Source organism: Ursus arctos, unplaced genomic scaffold (assembly GCF_023065955.2).
Source record: "Ursus arctos isolate Adak ecotype North America unplaced genomic scaffold, UrsArc2.0 scaffold_29, whole genome shotgun sequence".
NCBI classification, from domain to species: Eukaryota; Metazoa; Chordata; class Mammalia; order Carnivora; family Ursidae; genus Ursus; species Ursus arctos.
In genome coordinates this window covers 33,801,984-33,823,440 of record NW_026622974.1, presented here as the reverse complement: position 1 = coordinate 33,823,440, position 21,457 = coordinate 33,801,984, and the positions used below count along the sequence as shown (strand labels likewise).

The 21,457-nt window shown below is 39.1% G+C and overlaps 1 long non-coding RNA gene across 2 annotated transcripts in view; it reads left to right on the top strand.

Moving 5' to 3' along the window:
- Nucleotides 1-21,457, top strand: part of LOC123001477 (uncharacterized) — a 427,451-nt gene that overhangs the window by 214,454 nt on the left and 191,540 nt on the right. The window contains exons 4-5 of one of the 2 annotated variants that reach the window (XR_008956189.1): nucleotides 19,223-19,376; nucleotides 19,863-20,138. This is a non-coding gene — a long non-coding RNA (uncharacterized LOC123001477). Of the gene's footprint in view, nucleotides 1-19,222; nucleotides 20,139-21,457 lie in introns of both variants that reach the window. The other variant, XR_008956190.1, reaches the window with a different exon arrangement.

Sequence of the window (21,457 nt, the reverse complement as noted above, 5' to 3'; positions counted from 1 at the left end):
CTGGGTCCAGCTCATTGGGTCCACACACATACTAGTAGTTCTTTTTCCAGTTTCCAAATGTACAATCAGAATGGATATACTTGGTAGTTAGCAGAATGCCTGCATTGGTCCCTTGTCCTGAGGGGCAAGAGCTAACATAGTAGAAAGGCCAAATGGAAACTCAGAAATGTGCTTCCCTCCCACTCCTGCCCCCACCCCCGGCCAAGATAATAAATTAAAAAAAAACCAAAACCAAAAACAACTCATCACAGAAGAAACATCAGAGAACACCCTTAAAAACCTAAAGGATTCAGAAATGATGGTCCCCATTATATCTATTTAATTCATCAGTCTGATCTTTAAAACAGAGGTAGAACTTGGCAGATGATAACAGCTTATCACAAATTTAGGCAAATAGTAACTCCAACAGCAACTGATGTATTAGATATGGTGTCTCTTCTAAAGCAGATCAAATTGGTCTTAGGCACATTAGTCTGGCAAGTCTGTTTTTGTTTTGTTTTGTTTTTTCCCATAACAAGAAGCAATTTCAATTAATGTGGGACAGCCAACAGTATGCATTTATCTTTTGCTCCAGGGCTATGTTAACTTTTCTATTCTCTGTCATAATCTAGTCTGAGAGAGCCTGGACCATCTGGACATTCTGTAGATGGTCCATTGTATTGATGGCATCAAGTTAATCAGATAAGCAAATAGTGTCAGGTCTAAGATTTTGGTAAGATGTATCTGATCCTGAGGGCAGAAGATAAACCTTGTGAAAATTCAGGCTAGTTTTACCAGTGTACCTCACCATCTACTTTCTGTGGAGAGAAGTAGCTTGAGGTAAAAATATATACAGACTCATTGGCAGTGGTGAATAGCTTGGTTTTTTTAGGGTTCTAGAAGGATAAAACCTGAAAAATCAGGGACAACAAGTATGGGGAAGAGGCAATGGATTTGCATTAATTGCATTTTATTAGTCTGTATTTTTTAAAATTTATTTGAGAGAGAGAGAGAGAGCATGCACAAGTAGGGAGGGGCACAGGGAGAGGGAGAAAGAATCTGAAGCAGACTCCACACTGAATTCAGAGCGCAATGTGGGGCTTGATCCCATGACCATGAGATCATGACCTGAGTGAAACCAAGAGTTGGTGGCTTAATGGACTGAGCCACCCAGGCGCCCCTATTATTCTGTATTTTTGATGTTTTGACATCCTGGGGCTACCCCTGGAGAAACTGTCCATCCCAAGGTTAGCTAATTCCTAGAGATAGAAAACAACTCACCTGCAATTTCACCTGCTACTCCTTCCTACAGAAACCTTAGTAGAAGTTCTTGCTACATTTTCCCCCTCTCCCTTTGCCTCCTGACTATGTTGCTTTCCTCTGTGCCCCCTGCTCTTGGGATCTGTGAGTATAACAATCCTTTCAATGGCAGTTGTCCCCTGATCTATCTGTTTCCATATCTGAGTAATAATAAAATCTATACTTGGAAACAGGACGGACCTATGGGAATTGGCATGGAGTATGCAGATTTTGATATCACATGACCACAAGAGAGCATCCACCAAAAAAGAGGCAAGAGACAACCAAGTAGATTGAGTGAGTGAGCTGTCAGATGATACTTAGTACTATCTTTGGCCAGCTCAATGCTGGCTCAATGAGCTTATTAACCATGGCAGCAGGTATGAGACTGTGCACCAGCATGGACTTCCACTCACCGAGACTGGTCTAGCTACCATGCAGCTGAACATCCAAACCACTAGCAACAGAGACTAATGCTGAGCCCCTAGTGTGCTACTATCCCTCAATGAAACCACTTTGGAAGGAGGAGGGATTTGGTTAATCTGGAATCAACACATATTCCAAGTACAACTTTCCTTTCCTGCCCCAGTCAATGCTGTTATCCAAGAACTTACAGTGTTTGAACTACCAACGAAATATATTGTATAATATCACCTCAGACCAAGAGATCTGCTTTATAGCAAAGGAGGTGTGAGGGTGGTGCATGACCGTAGAATCTTCTGGTCTTATCACACACCAAGCTTCCCAGAAGCTACTGACATGATAGAAATATGGAATGTTTTTTTTGTAAAGGTGGAGCTGAAACAACAGCTTGAAGATAATCCCCCAGGAAAATGAGGCACCTTCTCCACGAAGCAGTCTACACCCTAAACTGGCCATATATGGTACTGTGTCCCCAATTGGTAAAATACGTGACTCTAAGAACCAAGAATCAAGGCCCACATCTCATCATTTCCAGTGATTCCTTTGGGGAATTTGCATTTCGATGAGTCTACATGTCCCGATTTCCATAGAGGAATGCTTCCACCAGAGGACACAATAAGAGTTCCATTAAATTTGAAGCTGCAATGGCTGCCTTAGCATTTCAGACTTGAAGAGACAATTAGGCAAGAAGAGAAGTCGCCCCTTGGGCCGGGGTGATTGGCTCTGATCACCAGTAGTAGACTTGGCGCCCAAGCGATTTACTAGTGCTTATCTTCCCTGCACAATTTTGATGATAAATGAATAGCATAGCAGCCTGGTGAGCAGAAGATTTAGCTCCTTTAGGGGTGAGGATCTGGGTCACTCTTTCAGGTAGGCCACCTAATTGCAGAGGTGCTAGCCAAGGGTGAAGGGCATCTGGAATGGGTAGTGGAGGAAGAAGAAAATGAGTATCAGCTATGGTCTTGAGTCCAGCTGCAGTGGCAGGGTTTATAGTTTATTCTAATAACCATCCTCTTGTAAATTCCTCAGAAGAGGAAGCCAACCAGAAACTTGGAGAAGTGTGGTCAATTTAGTAGGTGAAACAAACGAACCTGAGCACCATGAGTGATGGCTGTACGGATGCACTGGTATGCCACAGTTCACACACATTGGCTCAACTGTGGGAGTGCACGTTGCTGATTGCTCTCAGATGAGTTCCTCTTTAGAATTCCCTTGGGCTGAAGTAGTGACTTTCACAAGATTATGTCCCCTCTTGGGAATTGGCCCACCTTTAATAACTTGTCGGTGTGGGGGACAATGACCTGCCTTCCTGGAGATTTGGGAAAAAGCTAAAGGGACATTCCAGTTCTAGAGCTCCCTGTAGGATTAACTAAGGCCTCTCTTGCAACTGCCTGGCAGTTCAACTTCTCCTTATGTCCAATCCCACTTTGCTCACTGTCCTACAGGTATTTTTCCCAAGAGCATTCTCTGCCTCAGAATCTGTGTTTTGGGGAAACTGTCCTAAGTCACTCTTGCAGATGGTGTGTTATTCATCACCATTTGAAGAATGCTCTAATTTGGACTCCTGACTAGCTATTTCCATTTCTACCCAACATTCAATATTCTGCTCATTCTTAGCCTTAACTTTTACTGTTTTCCTAGTAATTTTTAGACTGTGGCCCCTGCCCCCATCCTCGCTTTCATTAGGTGGTTAACTTCTCTGATGTTACATATACATATTATGTGTCTACTTATAGTTCCTTTCCCCTAATCCCCAACAACACCATAGCACATCAACATTGCATTTTGATTTAATATAGTCTATAGAAGGCTTAGAATTTATAAGCCAAGTCAGTAAAGAATTAGTATTCAATTAGTATGAACTTGAAAAAATTATGGACAGTTCTCTAAGATTTGAGAATTCTCTAAAATTAGTTATAAGAATTCCTCCCTCAACTCCTATGATTCCTCTGGCTACTATCTAATGTGAATTTGGACATATTTACTAAAATAGTTATGCTATTTAAAAATCTCAGCACTTGAAGATTATAGTTCCTCCATTTTCCTGTAAAACGTCACAATGCTTTGAGGCTTCTGTAAGCGGACTGTGCCACCCATTGTCTCTGTGTTCCACTTAATTTCTGGCAAAGCATCTACTTTGATTGAAGGTCTTGGGAGGCTCAAAATCTTCCCCACTCCTAGTCACACCATAATCCGAATAACATTACTCTGAATTCTGGTGATTTTAGCTTCATGTTCCCTTACCCTCTTTAATGACAATGAAATTACATACCTGTTGACTTCAACTACCCACTTTCCATGCCACACCATGAACCTTTTCATAAGCTCAAATTGCTCCACCACTAAAAACATAAGTGTCTTGTTTGCTGAGCATGATGCCTGATGCCATGGCCTTCTGGAGCTCTCATTAACTTATTCCACTGCACCTGGTCTTCATCCATACCCTTCAATTCTCTCATTCAATGAGACCCTTTTCTTCCTTTCTTAATGATAACTTTTTTCCTGAATATTACATATATTATTATCTGACTTACAGATACCCTCCCTCACAGATCCCATCATCACAAATAAATGTGGACTATAACTAAAAGTCTTCCTATTTCTAAACTGCTGGTCAAAAACCTCACCGTTTTGTAGGTTAGTATTGTTATAATTGATTGTAATAACTTAAATTGGACCATCAAAAACACTTCCCAATCCTATTTTTATTTGGCAGATCTCGTTTGTTTCATCAGTTCTACTAAAGCTTTACAGTTCTCAACCTTTATTCCTGGTCTTCCACCCTACCCTGGTTGTGAATCTCATTCTGAACTCTCTGTCTCACTTTCAATAAACCTATCTCTACCACCCCCTTCTTTTTTCATTTTGTTTAAGACTGACTCATCTACTTTCTGAGACTTCATCAGTCATTTTTCCTTCAATCCAACCCCTTTTTTTTAATTGCTCATGCTCAGATGAGGAATACGGTCATGTTTCTCTTACAGAATTCCTCCCTCAACTCGTATGATTCCTCTAGCTAACATCTAATGTGAATTTGGATACATTTACTAAAATAAGCCCCCAAAACATCAACATAACTGAGGATATTATATATATGTATGTCTGTGTTATATATATATGTATATGTAGTTTTTTATTATTTTATTAAATAATTTTTCTAACAATTAGATGCTTAGGCCTTAAGCCCCTTTCAGTTTTACATTTCTTTTGTATATGTACATGTACATTTCATATGTATATATATATCCCGAATAAACAAACTGACAAACAAAATGTCCTGGAAAGAGAAAATTTGCTTATTATTAGTTTGTATAATGAATATCATTGTGATAATACAAGTATAAAATATATGGGTGGTATAAAGAATCATATTGGAGTGACCACCACCACCCACATTAACAAAGACATCATTATAACTACCTTGAAACCCACTGTATTTCTTTTGCTGGTCTCAGTTTGTTCCTTTCCTTCAGGCATAACTATTGTCTGGATTTCGTGTTTTTCATTCCCTTGTCTTCTTATAGTTTTACTAAATTATTTGTAAACTTAATATATTGTTTTGTTTTGCATACTTTTGAGTTTTATGTATGTGGAATTATGCTACATGTCTGCTTCTCTTTGGTCGACATTATGACCTTGTTATTGTGTGTATACGAAATTCAAGTTCTTAATAGTATTTCAGTATATGAACACATGGTGATTGTTTATTTATTCTGTTAATGACTATTTGCATTTTTAGTTTAGTTTTGTTTGTCGTCCTATTACAAACAGCACTGCTGTAAATATCCTTGTACAAATCTCTTGATACACATCTATAAGTCCTCTGGGGGTTTTGTTTTTTAAATGACAAGTGTGCCCTTTGCATGGCTGACACATGCCCAGGGCTGACTGTAATCTTAGCAGGACGCCTCTTCTTTCCTATATAAAGCAATGTGGAAGCTTCTCTTTAAAATTCTTTGTGAAAGGTACACATCTGTAAGATCCACCCATTGTATTTAGTGAGTGGGTAGGGGGCTAGCAGCATCACGGGGCTGAAGATGGAAGGGAAGATGAAGATGATGAAATTACTCTATTCCATCATGTAACTTACGATCTTACTGGGAATTTCTCTCTCTCCCTAAAAGACACATTGAAACTATAAAGAAATGTAAAACCAAAAAAGGCTTAAGGCCTAAGCATCTAATTGTTAAAAAAATTATTTAATAAAATAATAAAAAACTATGAGCTTGAAATGATTAAATATCAAAATCCTGTGCTGGGTCCATGTACAAAACAAGCTGAGGTAGAATGAAATATTATTTTCATAGTCTTATTTTCATTTTGGTTTAAATTTAAAAGTAGAATCTTGCTGATTAACAGATAACTTTTGCATTTAATTCAGAAAATTTTTACTGAATGGAGAAGCAATTTATAAGAACCTTTACAAAGAAATGTCATGTTGATAATAATGTTTTCAAAATTGAATTTTTTTCTCTTTAATTGATCTTTTCAATGCTGACTCAGACTGATTTCCACTAAGATTGCTTTATTATCCATTTTCCCCTCAACTCTTTAGTGAAAAAGTTAGAAATTGGGATTCTCATTTTGTTGGTTTGATTGTAAGTTTAAGGTGAGAAATGACACTACTTTTTTTGGGGGGAAAAGGGAGTTTCTTCCATAATTCCAATGGCAAGCAAATTTCCAAATGCTCTGTTGCATTTTAGTATATATTTGCTATATGGTTGCCAGATTTAGCAAAAACAAAACAAAAATAAAAACAAAAAATAGGATGCCCAGTTAAATTTGAATATCACACAAACAATGAATAATTTTTCAGTATAAATATGTCCCAAATTACTTTTCTCAATTTGAAATCAAATTTAACTGTCGGTCCTATATTTTATCTGGTAACCCTAATTCGGTAAAATGTTGGATAAAGGGAAAAAATATCGCTTTGGGGAAGGGGAAGCATCTGCATGAGGGCAAGTTAAAAGATCAGATTGATTTGGGGTGGAAAGATGAAGGTTGGTAGAGCTTCTGGATTACATTTGACAGATAGAACAGAGGCCAATACCAGACAGAGAGAAGATGCTCAAACTGACAATCTTATCATCATTAATGGAAATTGGGGCAATGTATGTTCCAAGTATCACAAAAATATACCCCTCTGCCTCCAGTCTTCATCTGTTTAGCATAGCCCAGAGTTCCTGCCAGTCTAGAAGAATCTCAGAACAGAAAAGCATATACTTGAGGTTGAATAAATTGGATAAAAAAAAAAAAATCCCAGAACACTAAAAATTAAGAGAGAATTACCATTATAAATAGGTAGGAGGGGACCACTTATTTCGCCTGAGGTCAAAGGCCCCTGAGGCTCTCCTGTAGTCAAAATTGTAGGAGGGTTTTGTTGTTGTTGGTTTTATTCACTTTTTTTTCTCTTTAGGCCTTAACTGATGCCTGAAATCCCATTACCTTGGCTTAAAGTTTTGATCAGTATTAAAATGCTATACCCCAAGGTGGTCTATTTTGTTCAAGGCAATGGTAGTCAAGTTAGTGGGTTAGCACTGGGAATCTCAACCCTTCCTGCACACTGGAGTTACCTGGGGAGCTTTTAAAAAATAAAACAACACAAAATGGTCTTCTGGTTCCATCCTCAGAGACTGATTCAGTTTTTCTGGGTAGAGCCCAACACTATGCTTTAAAAAAAAGTTCACCAGGTGAGTTTTATATGCAGCTAGGGTTAAACAGTCATTTGTTGCAGCATGGGTTGGAGTACCTGTGGGCAGCTGTTCAGTGTCATCCAAGGACTGAGTGGCATTGAGCTGAGGGGTGCTCCAGGCACACACACACACACAAAACAGGTTTCACTGCAGTATCATCAACCAAAGGGAGATCACTGGGGCCTTTCTGCTCAAGAAAGGTTTTCTCTTAGTTGAAATTGTCATTATACCTTGGTCAATTCTGGACTGTAACTGCCCACTTCTGAGAGCCTGGATCCTTGTGCCCCATCCAAATGTGCTTAGAAAGACCCATTCTCTAATGAAAGAGCCTGCTGAGTCCTCATCCACCCACGTATTTTTGTGTATGGCTTTCAGGATGGATTTAAGATTTAAAGGTGGTGTTGATGGTTTCTCTGCAAGTTTGATTCACCAGAAAACAAGTGTTCTATTTTATTAGATGAAATCTTAGTGGACAAAGGCAAAGACCCTCATGAGTAGAGGAGTGGAGGCTTTTACTTAAATATTACAAATAATTTGCCATGGTATGAGGGACTTTGCCTCGTTAGATCCAATTTTATGGTGAACCACATCCTTTTATTATTAATTTTTTTTAAATACCAAACCAACCTGCATCTCTGGAATAACTTGATCACAATGTATGGTGATGATAATAAATCATGTATGAACACACTCGTGAAAAATAGATGCAAAATCCATAAGCAACACAGCAGCAGAATATATATATGTATGTATATAATCTATTTTCATGAGTGTGGTTGTCCTATAATTTCTTGAAAAGAGAAAGGCTTAGGCTTATCAACTATACTTGCTTAACTTTGCAATTGTCAATATTTGATTGTCTTGAAGCTTACCATAGATTTTTTTTTCTTTTTTTTACAAATCTAAGAAGGTACTATTCTGCTTAGGCACAGTGAGTAATGAAAACAGGAACTTCATCAAGAGTTGTGAAAAAGATGCATATTGAAATTTTGATAAAGTTAGTGACTTTCAGGGTTAAACTAATGGGAATTAAATCTTGTAGATGTCCTTTGATACAAACATCAAAAAGAAATGTATTATCTGATGTAATACAGTATTTTGCTTAATATGCTTTAATCTTATTATAGTGATAAAACATGTTAAATGGATAAAATGGAAAATACAGAAAACTAGAAAGAAAATAAAGTTGCTGATAATCACAAAACCTATTGTAATCACAGTTAACATACTGGATCATTTTCTTTCTGTTTATTTCCACCCATTTGAATGTAATTGGGATATTCCTATATAGTTTACACATAATTTTTTGTAAAGATTTTATTTATTTATTTATTTATTTATTTATTTATTTATTTATTTATTTAAGAGAGAGTGCAAGCAAAGGGAGAAGCAAAGGGAGAGGGAGAGGGAGAGGGAGAGAATCCCAGGCAGACTCTGCACTGAGGCAGAGCCCAAGGAGGGCTTGGTCTCGGGACCCTGTGAAAATGAACTGAGCTGAAACCAAGAGTTGGTAGCTCAACCGACTGAGCTACCCAGGCACTTCTAGCTTACATATAATTTTATATTTTACTTTTTTGTTTTTTATTTTACTGATTTTTCCATGCTACTAACAACTTTTTTGAAAACACACAGACTGAATATTATCCCTTCAAATTGGCTCTGTTAATAGGCATTTAGGTTGTTTCTACATTTTTGTTATAGCCCTGCGTTATACCCTTCTGTATCAGTATTACATTCTTTTGAAAGAAATGACCACATTTGTATTACGGGACCAGATTTATCCTAAATACTTGCTCCTCAGAATGTGGTCTGTGGAGCAGCAGCTTACGACATATCCCCTGGAAGCAGTTTAGAAATGCAGACTCTCGGGTCCCATACAGATCTCCTGAATCAGCAGTTGCTTTTTACAAGATGGCCACGTGATGCCTGTGTGCTTTCAGATTGAGAGAGCGCTGTTTTAGGGTCTATTCCATGCAAACTAGGTAATGGGTGCACTGAGAGGTCAGATTATCCTGACTGGTTCACTGAGGGGAGGCTCAGGGCATCCTGATTGGTTATCAGGAGGCCACTCTTAGCCACGTTTCCTCCCCCGCTTCAGTTTCCCATCCTAACTCCGGGTAAACCCGGCCGTTTCAATTCTGTTTACACATCAGAATTACCTGAAAAGTTTCTTTTAAAATATTATTATTTGGACTCCACCCCAGACCTATTATATAAAAATGTCTTAGGAAAGGGGAGGGGTTTTCAAAAGCCCTCCAGGTGTCTAACGAGCCGCTGTGGTTGACGATAGTTGTAGATGGACAAAGTGAAGGGAGGAAAATAGATGCCGAATGATAGGAGATGATTGTTTTCATCAACCCACCATGCTGTCCGAAGCTCTCATCTTCATTGCCAATCAGTACTAAATCTGCAGAGAGGTGGAGAAAGGGAGTGAAGGCAGGAAATGTGGTTTATCTGGTTAGTGTTTGGAGATTGGAGGAGTTACTTTAACTGAATTTCCAGTAAAGGGATTATATTCCAAAGGACTGAGAGCCAAATTTAAAAGCTCACAAACAATCAAACGACTGCATGTGTACTTTGTTTTTTAAGTGAAAATGAGGGGAGTGTTGCCTTCCAAGAAGGGTTGAGTGTAAGTAAAACAATCAAATGATTTTTTTTTTCTCGGAATAATCTCCACATAACTAATTTTATTTGCAATGATTAACATTTCAAGGTCTTTTAATATTTATCAGATTATTTGGAAGGCCAAAATATATCTTGATAATTCCAATTTAATTACAAATTATGAAATAAAACAACTGGATGCATCATTGTATCTCAAGCCATGGAATTTTCAACACCACTGCATTCTTTTTAATAGGGTTTGAAACTTTGGTGTTGGCCATTGCCTCAGTTTATATTTGCTTTGGCCTCTTTTCACACTAAGGCTTTGTGAAATATCTAAAGTGTTGTCGTGTTGTTTCTAATGGCAAAATCTGTTTGACTTTAGCTATAGCGAGATTAAAGCAAATTTAAAATGTCAGTCTTGATACTGATATCAATATAATATCCTTTAATTCTATTCAACCCAGTTATTTTTTTAATTTTTAGTGTATATTTCATACTTCTAAAAAAGATAAGAGATAGTTGTCAGTAAAACCAAACACATACACACACACAAATACACACCCAAGTAACAATGTTATTTTCCTTACCCAACTGCAGTCTGCAACTCAAACTCATTTCATCTTTCCTATCCTTTCGTTTGACATTTTATTTTTTAAAGAACAAAAACAAGAACAAAATATACATTCAACTTGTAATTCTCTCTTTTTCAAAATTTCATAAATTTAGGATATCCTTATTAACAAACCGTGTTTAAATGATGCGTGTTCTTTTCTTGGATTATAATGGAAATGAGTTCTTTACCTCCTTTCTCCCCTCCCCTTAGTCCTCTCAGGCTGTTCTAACAAAATGCCATAGACCGTACCTACAAACAACGGAAATTTATTTCTCACCATTCCGGAGGTTGGGAAGTCTGAGACCCAGGTGATGGCAGATTCAGTGCACGGTCAGAGATAGTTTCCTGGCAGACGCTTGTCTTTTTTCTGTGTCTTCACATGGTAGAAGTGAAGAATCTCTCCGGGGCCTTTTATATGAGAGCACTAATGACTTAAGCACTGCTCTCAGAACTTACTTGCCTCCCAAAGCCCCCACCTTCTACCATCGAATTGGGGATTAAGTTGCAACATATGATTTTGAGGGGTCACAAACATCCAGTCTGTGCCATCCTCTTATTTTCGGTTCTAGATCCATGAAAATGTTGCCTTTAGTCTGTATATAATATATCTAACTTTTTAAAAGCTTGCAAGGAAATTCAGAAATTGTTATTAATGAAAGGGCCCCTGATATAGACTGGATGTACACATTCCCTTTCCTGGGGATTAACCTCAGAAATCACTAATAAGATTTTAATGTGGAATATACTCCTTTTCAACCAAAAAAATTCTTCAAGTCTATGGCCAATGATTTAAAACACACACACACACACACACACTATTTTCCATTCATTTAAAAAAATGCCATCCAAATAATTTAGTGATTTTGGCCAATAGTTATATAGGTTACACTTGAAATTAACCAGGGTTAAATCAAATGAAGAGTTTTACTTTCACTTTCTGAAGGATCTTCATGAACCATCCTGATTCTCTTTTAAAATCAGCAGGGAGTGAAATTAGCTCCCTTGACACTGTATTTCTCTTGACCTGGTATGAGACTTTAGCTACCCTAGTCTCACAGGGTGAATTTTGTATTTTTATTTTTATTTTTTTGTTTTCTCCAAAACTGTTGAGAAAGTATTCTCCTTCTTTATTATTAATATATCTTTTTTCTTTAGAAGCATGCAGAGAAATGTCTTTTCTGGCTTCTTCCAGGCCTCTCTTGCAAATTCTATCAGATTCTCCAAATAACCCCATGGGACTTAATTGACTATTGAGTTATTCATATTTTATTATTTTGAATGTGTTATTTGCCCTTCTGTAGGTTAAAAGAAGGGCTCCTTTTTTTATCACTAGGAAAATAGGAAAGGGCTAAGAGAATCCTCTGAATTTTCTGTAGATTTGCCAGGATTAGAACCTACAGCTCTTTCCAAGGCTAGAAAAATCTCTGGATTAAGCAACTGTAAAAATGATCTTGACCTTTATTTTTATAAACAATACTGTGGGCATTAAAATCTTTTTTTTCTTTTTTTAAGTCTTTTAGATTGTGGGAAAATGACAAAACAAATTCTCTGAGTGAGATGGCAATAATGATTAGATAATCCAGCTGAACCAATATTATCCAAGACAAACTAATGTGACCAGAATAATTTGAGCCTCAACCAAGAAAATGGAACCATTTTAGAAGAAGAATTTCATGGGTCTCTAAGACGATTTTAGTTTATAACTCTTTTAGATGAACAGTTCTATGCTTTAAAAACAAACAGCTGTACAAACTAAAGTTGAAGATCTGTATATTTCCATGTCTAAATACTTGATTCATTTCTGTATTTCTTTATTTTAATGCTAGTTTTTAATCTACCGCATCCCTTTGTTTGTTACAAAGTTAGCCTTGTGAGACCAGTGAAATAAACACCAAAATGTGTTTTTCATTTCCCCCAACTACAATCTTCATTGTTTTCCTCCTTACATTTTAATTTTACTTTTAGTTCTCAAAAAAGGAACAATAATACCAGATGGCACGAGTCTGATGCCATTCTCTACCTCTTTCTGTCCAGTCAGGTGGATGACAGTGCAAGTCACCCAGGCCACAGAAGAGCTGGAGTTCTCTAGATGGGGTAGCCCCCGGCAAATTCATGAGATAGATTGAACTGATCTTTGATCTGCCACTACTTTTTATAGTACACCTTTTTCTTCCTTAGCCACTTCTCAGTCCAATCCTGGAAACGTTTTTTTTTCCCCCCTCAGTTCTTAAGTGTTCACTGAAGGTGCTGATAGTTAATATGCTAGAGATTATTAAGGGTTGTTTGTTAGAGAGTCCACCCAGTCTGTAGATTCCTGGCTTGGAGCCTGAATCGGTAAGGAATGGGCCAGGCCACACCCATACTGTGAATCCTCAGAGAGGTAACCTATATGGGAAAGTCAACCTGCATCCCCCGTTATGAAACATGATATCACTTCCTTCATGGAGCCCATGCCACAGTAAAGCAAGCTGTGAATCAGAACTTGCCACCACAAAGGAAAGGTGCTAGGAATTTTGAGCTGCCTACACGTGATGGGTTTTTCCATCGTGATTTAAATTATTATTAATTATTAAATATATTAATATTTATTTATCATATTATATAAATATATAACATTTATAATTTAATATATTATTAAATTAAATAAAATTAAAATTATTAAATATATATATAATTAAATTATTAAACCTTTTTATTTGTTGTCTAGATAAGTGGAACGGGGAAGTTTTAGTGATAAAAGCAAGATGTACATAAAGGTCCAAAAACCTATAAAACTATAATAGTTCTAAGTTAGCTAATATGATGTGTAAATGATAAATTATCTCGTTGCTTACTGTCTCTGTAGTAATCAGTTTTACTCTTATTACAAGTTGCATTACTACAGTCTAAGCACGGTAATATCTATGTGCCTGGTCTCATCATTGTATGGATGACATTTTAGTATTAAAATGTTAATTTTAACTCTAATGCTGAAAGATTATTAAGGATAGAATATCATCAGTGTAAGATGATAAAAACACTTCCACTATGATATCAAAATCTCATCACAGAAGCGTAGGTTATTCTTTCTTCTCTTACAGCTATGCAGAAATGTAACGAAACTGAAGAGCTATAGATCTGGTATGTAGGTGTTAGAACGATCACTGCTGGATTGGCTGCTCTGGGGAAACTTTTACACTAATGCAAAACACAAAGACAAAGCAGAATCCCAGGGTTTAGTTCTGGAATGAAACCTGAAGCAGGTCTGACCCAAGCTAAGAAAAAGCACCTTAAAGCTCAGCCGTGGACAGAGTCCAGAGTGCACAGTGAGCTACAGCTGTGAGAAGACCTCGAATCCAAGGATGGAGGAGAGGAGAGTATATCCTGCATCTTTTTTGGATCTGGAGGAGGATCTGGTTGCCAAAGAATCAAAAGGGCCTCGTGAGGCTGACTCGTCTGTGATTTGGCTGTAGAGCACGATCTCCAGAGAATGGTGACAGGGAGGTCCGATAGCTGGGGTGGAGACTTCAAATGATCCTAAATGTCTTCATAATTAATGCTGTCCTGGTAGCAGTCTCCTTTATTGTTTGTGGCCACGTTGTGTGCTAGACAGTTGGTGTCCCAGTGAGCGACCGAGGGGCCTGTGCGTGGTGAGTGGAGGGAGCCAGTGTAATGTGCTGCTTCAAAAGCTCGGAGACGGATTTTGCAGGTTCAAATACAGACATCATTCCTTGGCTAGTTTTGTGACTTCGGGCAAATGACATTTGTCTATTAAAAGCTTCAGTTTTCTCATCTGTGTAATGGGGGACTAACAGCAACACCTTCACAAGGCTGTTTTGAGGAGCGAAGAAGCAAATCCATGTGTGGGCATTTAGCTCACTGCCAGGCAGCTCTGTGTAGGTTAAACTCTCAGTGTCACCAGAGAAAGGCTCTGGACTTCCCTCGGATGGAAGAAATCACTGCCAGTAAATAGATTCGAAATCCTATAATCACCACTTCTTTTCATAATACGAAGAAATGGCAAGGAGGGAAACAGGAATAGTTAGATTGCTAAGGGGCCCGATTATTCTCAAGCATTAAGTTAGTATGCTTGAATAAATGGCTTTCGAAGAGAAGAGACTGTTTAAAACGCTCCTGTAAGGTAGGACCAAAAATTGGCAATTTGGTGTTGACACATAAGCAGCAGCTCATAATTTTATGACTAATCTGCAAGGGACAAGATAGCAAACGTGGGCAGAATATGTGACCGGCTAGGAGGGGCACTTTCTCAAGGAATGAAACTACTTAGGTATGTTTCAGCTCGAAAGCTGAAAAGGCTTCATAATTTAGGTCTACTTTCTTGCTCTCTTCAGCTTCTTATTTCTACAATATAGAAAAGTTGGTAAGGCCAAAGCAATGACTATAGGAAGCAATCTTGTTGAGCTTGAATGCCTCTATCAGTTCGTAGAGGGAACCTGGAGTACTTCTTACAATGCTTCTGAGACTATATTCAGTCCTGGGGGTGACACTGTCATGATATATTAGTGATGCTTGCTGGGCAGAGAAGAGCAAGTGCCTACAAACATACCGGGAAAATGGCATCCTTGGTATTATATACTCAAATTCAAATGGCAGCTTCTCCAGTTATTGATAAGATACTTGTTACTTTGAGTGAAATACTAAGATATCTACCCTTATGATAACTCATCCAGAAAATCAGAATAATTGCCGTGCATTTCTTCTTTGTGAGAATGAGTGAAATATTAAGGGCCCAAGTAAACAACTTGGTTCACGTTAGTTGCTTAGCCCATGTTAGGTCTGTGAAAGCCCCATAGGAGCCTCCAGGTTCACAAAAAGCCTTCAAACATGAGCAATCTCAGGCTGTCTCTGAGAGTGGTCCGCCCGAGACTCGGTTCTGTGTCCCAGAGAGACGAACGTAGTAACAGTGCTGGGGATGTGCTGTGGCAGTATTGTTTCCCTCTGCAAACACTCCACTCAGATGGCTAGATAAACTATTAATATCATCTAGCCCAGGTGTCCCTTCAATTGGCATGCATTGTTTCTTTTCAGAATGATGAGAATCGTCCTTTAATGACATGATGAATTATGATGAGTCATGCAATAGGATAATTGGAAAACTTATTTAATGGCATGCCTGTCAGAGGGAGTATACTAAGAGGGTTTAATGAATAGCAAGACCACCACCCTATCCCCTTGACATGTTCTAAGGGGAGTAGATGGTCATGGACTGTCTTCTAGAGGTAGGTGGTTGATCAAGTGCTCTAGATACTGCAGTGAGGGAATCACAGAAGAATAAGGAGAGCAGAATGGCTCAGCTCATCGGACAAACATGATGTGGGGAAAAGACAGAGGAGGATAGCAGGTGACATGACAGACAAGGGAGGAAGTGGAAGAACTAACACAGTTGAGGATATTGTGAAAGAAGATACAACTATATTTTATTATGTCTCTACTCCCAAGCTCCTAAAAATAACAAAGGAAGAGAATTTGGCCAAATGCAGGCATTCCAAACTCTGCCATTCTCCGAGATGCTTTGGTCCTTTCTCTGGAATGCTTTCCCTCTGTTTCTGACTCTGGTACATTTCTACGCACCCCTTTTGAGTCACTGGCCTTTTGAAACCTCCACAAACCTCACTACTATCCGGTATGTTTGGCTGTTCCTTCTTCCATCCTGCATTTGCCTTGGTCAGGCATCAATGCAACATATGTCTGAATGTCTCCCCAAATGAACTGTGAGGGTCTTGGGGTAGAAACCAAAACTTACTCATTTTTATACCACCTAACTTCACCAGCACAGTATCTAGAATCAGGGATTAACGTAGTGCTCCAGAAAGAATTATTAAAATGATGAGAAATTTTCAAAAATAATTCATGCTGCTTAATGGCTCTTATGAATTTGACATTTAATTTACTCAATATTCTTTAATTTGGGTTGTACCAGTTTGACCTGTATTGCTCTCTCTCTCTCTCTCCCTGTATTCCCAAGCTTTCAGTAGAATTTTGGTGAGGGTAAAAGCTGTCCCTTCCTTCCTTTTCTCCTTCTTTCCTTTCCCACTATTTCTGTCCTTATGTTTTTCCCTCAATCAGTGTATCAGGCACCGTGCCAGACATAAAAAAATTTGAGGCATGAGAGACACCATCTTTGCCTTAAGGAAGATCATATTTTAGTTAGAATTTAAAAAAAAAACCCAGCATACAAATTACAGTTCTGTGCTTGAGGCAAGCTACGATCACGTATGTGAGGACACGGGACAGCTGCAGAGGGAGTCAAGGGAAGGCCGCCTGGAGGAGCTGAGGATAGAAGTTTTGGAAAATGAATAAAGGTTGTCAGGCAACAAAAGGATGATACGGATAACGAAGATAGGTAATGCCACTTACCAAGGTAGGGAGGGAAGAGAGAGTGCATGCCATTCAGGGAAATGAACAGATTACAAAGTACCCATGGGAAGAGGGGAAGAAGAAAAGAGGGGCAGCAGACATATCCTAAAGGAAATTTTGTGCAAGCAAATCTATCTGCCCTTCATCCTGAAGGTTTTCCTTAACAGTCATTTAAAGATTTTAAGCAAGGGAGAGATATGATTATATCTGAATTATAGAAGAGCACTTTGTTGGATGAGTATGAAATGCTAAGGCAGGAGATTAGAAACAAGGAGACCAGTGGTAGGGGGGCTGTTTTCAATAATCCAGGAAAGAAAATCAGGATGATCCGGACGAAGCAACACAAAACGGGGCAAGGAGTGTTTCGGGAAATCATTCAAATGTATTTTCGGCAAGCTAGAGATATTTAGTAGAGCTATTAAAAGAACTAAAAATAGTAAAGCTAGAATTCTGGAGGGGACAGAGAATTGGTAATAGTAATAGTAAATAAGGACGGGAGGATTTCCGCAATTACCAAAAATATAATGATACAAAAAGGGAGTTGTCAAGAGGATCAAGTATACCTGAACACTACAGAAAGATAACAAACTTAGAAAATGTCCTTTGAGATTCATTACTGTCCCTTCCAGCACTCTGATAACCATGGGTGTCTTCAGAGTTCATGGTCTTGAAGTAACAGGTTTTCTTGTTCTCGGGCCCTTTTTCATGTCCTATAATTCTTCCCCTTGAGTAAAGGATAGGCTTCCTGAGGGGTGTCTGGGTGGTGCAGTTGGTTAAGTGATGGACTCTTGGTTTCAGCTCAGGTCACGATCTCAGGGTCTTGATATCAAGCCCAGGGTCAGGCTCTGAGCTCAGCGCAGTCTCCTTAAGATTCTCTTCTCTCTCTGCCCCTCCCCCCTGCACGCGGGCTTGAGCTCGAGCATGCTCTCTCTCAAATAAATAAAAATATTAAAAAAAAAAAAAAAAAAAGAATGGGCTTCCTGAAATGTGACACTATGACTCCATGCTAAGAAGGGAGCTCATTCTTTTCTCCTGCTCTCAGACTCCCCTGCCTTTCCATCCCATTTTGCAGCATGCAGTCTCTTGAGTCTATAACTTAGTGTCTTCGTTGATTCTCTTCCCTCTTCTATGAAAGGTAGTTCAAACCTTACTGCCTTTCTCTTAGGACCCCTTCCCTTCCTCTATTCTACAGCTGTTATCATATTTCTACCCAGGTGCGTCAAACTTTTTGTGGCACGAGGTCGGACATACCCAAGTAAAACACAGCACCTATTTTGCTTCCTAATTGCACTGCAATTTGATTGCCACAGCCTCCTAGCTGGTTTCATGTATCTTTAGTCCTGTCCCTTCATTCAGTCCTACACAAAGAGTGTGAGTCATCCCCTGCAAGCTCTGTTTTGATCATCTCTCTCCTTCTCTGAACCCTGCAGGATCTCTGAGTTTCTGCTTACGTCAAATCAGAACTGGTCATGAGTCACTCTTTATCTAACTGTCCTCCACTTTCATCATAGCCTGATTGTTCTCTCTGCTTAATTCATGCAGCCTGGCTTCTTGTTCAGATCGCAAACATACTGTCTCTCTTCTCCAGGCCGTTTGCAGAGCCTTCCGCCCACCTGGCATGTTTCCGCTCCTCTGTGCTATGCCAGTCCCCTTGCTGCAGAGCCCAGCACAGTCCTGGCCTCCCTGTGAAAGCCTTTCCAGCTTTACACATGTTCATCTCAGTCACTCCTACAAATCTCTCCCCACGACCTTGCTCCGTCTTGCGTGCTACCACTGAGCACTTTCATTCATTCACATATTCATTCACTTATGCCTACATTGCTATTGTGAAATACTGCAGATAAAGCTGTGAACCAGTAAGCCAGGCCCTACCCCATAGGGGTTTACCATCCAGTGTAGGAGACAGATACTAAAACATTATCACTAGAGATAAATAACCAGCAACAGTCATGGTTGTTATGAAGTTAAGCAAAGAGTGCAAAGAGGTTTTAACAGGTCGCTGGATATAGTTGGTCAGAGCTGGGAGGGCTTTTGTGAAAAAGTGGCAAAGAATAAATAGGATTCCGCCTGTTGAAGAGTTGGGAGGAAAAGTTTCCAGACTGGTAAACAGCAGATGCAAAGGCCCTGATGTGGGAATAGGCATGAAATCATCAAGGAACTGTGCGACGTCTGCGTGATTGCAGTACAGGCGTGGGAGAGCTTCACACGAGTATGTGTCTCTCATAATGTGCTTGTCATGTGTTCACAGGCCCCAGATCACAAACAAGTTCAAAGTTCACCAGCCTTCGGTATCCACATCAGTGTTTTCCAAACTTCCTCAATGATAAGAATCACCTGGGATACTTGTTAAACTCCAGCTTCCAAGACTTGGTCCTTGAAGAGTCTGTTTCAGCGGCATTATGGTACGGCCCTGGGCTTCGTATTTTTAAAGAGAACCCCGGGTGTTTTTTTATCATCAGCGTTGTTCAGAATTCATTGATTTTTACAATGTTTGGATAATTTCTGAAAGGATATGAAGGAGAGTAAATAGACAAATGGCAAACTGTAACATAATGGAATTTCTTAAGGCCCCACATAGTTTGTCTTTGTTGAAAGCAAACATTACTGGCTGCTGCGCATATTAACCTGTCTTTGGATGCTGATTACATAAATCTTTGCCTACTCCCCAGTTTGACCACAGAGTAGTGAATTTCCACCCCGGTTTCTCCTCAGAATCCCCACTCCACCCCAAGATTCTAGGGTAGACAGCCTGGGCATCTGTTGCTTCTGAAAGCTTTCCAGCTGATCCTGATCTTAGCCAGGGTGGTCAGCTACTGCTCTTGGATGTTTGTGGAAGTAGGCTAGTATGTTTTATTTGTGTTGCTTCTCCCTTAATGCCTTCTTATCAGTTCTCCAGTTAGTGTCGGTTCGGGAATTGGTTCAGCAGCTGACCCCCCTCACTCTCTGCTGTGTAAGCACGTACTCTGTAACACGTGCAATCAATTATCACCCATCTCTTCACTCGAAGTAAGGACTGGCCCCAGAAACACCAGTGCGGTAACTGTTCGTTGATAGAAGCAAATGAGCCATCCAAAGGCAATGATCTGGATACCTAAGCTTCTGATTCTTTACTGAGGAACCGTATCTATCTGCTTGCATGTCTCAACCACTTTTCTTCTTTGAAGGTAAGAGTAATTTTACTGCCTATACCACAAATGGCAAGAGTTTAGTAGTTCGTGACAAAGCCTTGAAAAAAAGTACAATATGTTGGCTCTATTTTATAAAATACAGAAAGAATGAAGGAGGAAGAAATGTATCATCTGTCCGTTCATGGCTGGGAATGATACTATTAATTGTCGCAGGTTAGGGTGGTATGATCTGGGGTCAATTAACTATGATCACCATGAAAGAAAGACCGGATCAACAGAAAGAGAGCATGGTACCCTCAGGGCCATGGTCACAAGGACCAAACAAACGAGGCCAATTGGGGTGCAAGAAGTCAACAAAGGAAAGCTATGGGAGACTAAGGGACTGGTGATAATCAGAAATCTTTAAGTACAAAAAGACAGTTGGTACTGGAATAACTTGGATCACGTGGAAAGCTCTAAACCACTGGGCTGGACAAAGGGGGAAACATGACTCCATTTCAACATGGTCTGGAATGCTAGTGAGATTATAATAGGCAGATAATCCAAAAAATAGCTGGCTAGGAAACAGGACAAGTCCATGTTACCATAACTGAGACTCATTCAGCAGAGACCAAATCAGAATCCCCAAATTAAGATTCACAGTTTTTCCTGTTTAACAAATGGCAAGTGTTTAAGCATTAACAGCAACTATCACCTGATGTTTGTCCCAATGTTTTGGATTTAGTCCTTTCAATTCCTCCTGCTCAGATTAAGAATTGTATCTCAAGACTGGGAGTGGAGTTCAGAGCATAAATTTGATGGCCAAGTGTCTTTAGCTGTGGAGAAAGAAAACATATGTAGGCAAAATTGAGAAGAATGGTTTGAAAGAGGTTGAGTGTTTGAAATCTTGTTTGCTATTTTGTAACTATTTTAACTTCCCAGATATGATTTTCCATTGCTTTCCAGAAGGCATCACTTTCCTTAGACACATTTGCCCTGTGTTTTCCCAAGGCTTTTGATGGAGGAGTTCTCTATATCTAGAATGTCTAACCACTTTTTTAAGAGATTTGGAACCATGTCAGAACTATGCCTTGGGTAGTACTCAGGGTTCTCAGAATCCTGTCTCAGAAACTGGGACACTAGCTTAGGTGTGTGCTGCCAGAGCCTTCTCACTCATTCTAGCAGGAAGAAGGAATTTTGGAGAAGTAGAGAAGTCGTTTGTGGGGGAGTAGAGGATAATCACAGTGTAGAAGTCAGTACATACACAGATATAAAATCGTAGTAGGAACCAACAGCAGTTTCACTAGAGAAAAAGAGTTGTTAACTACAGCATTTTATATTGAATGGTGGGAATTTAACATAAACAAAGCAAACCG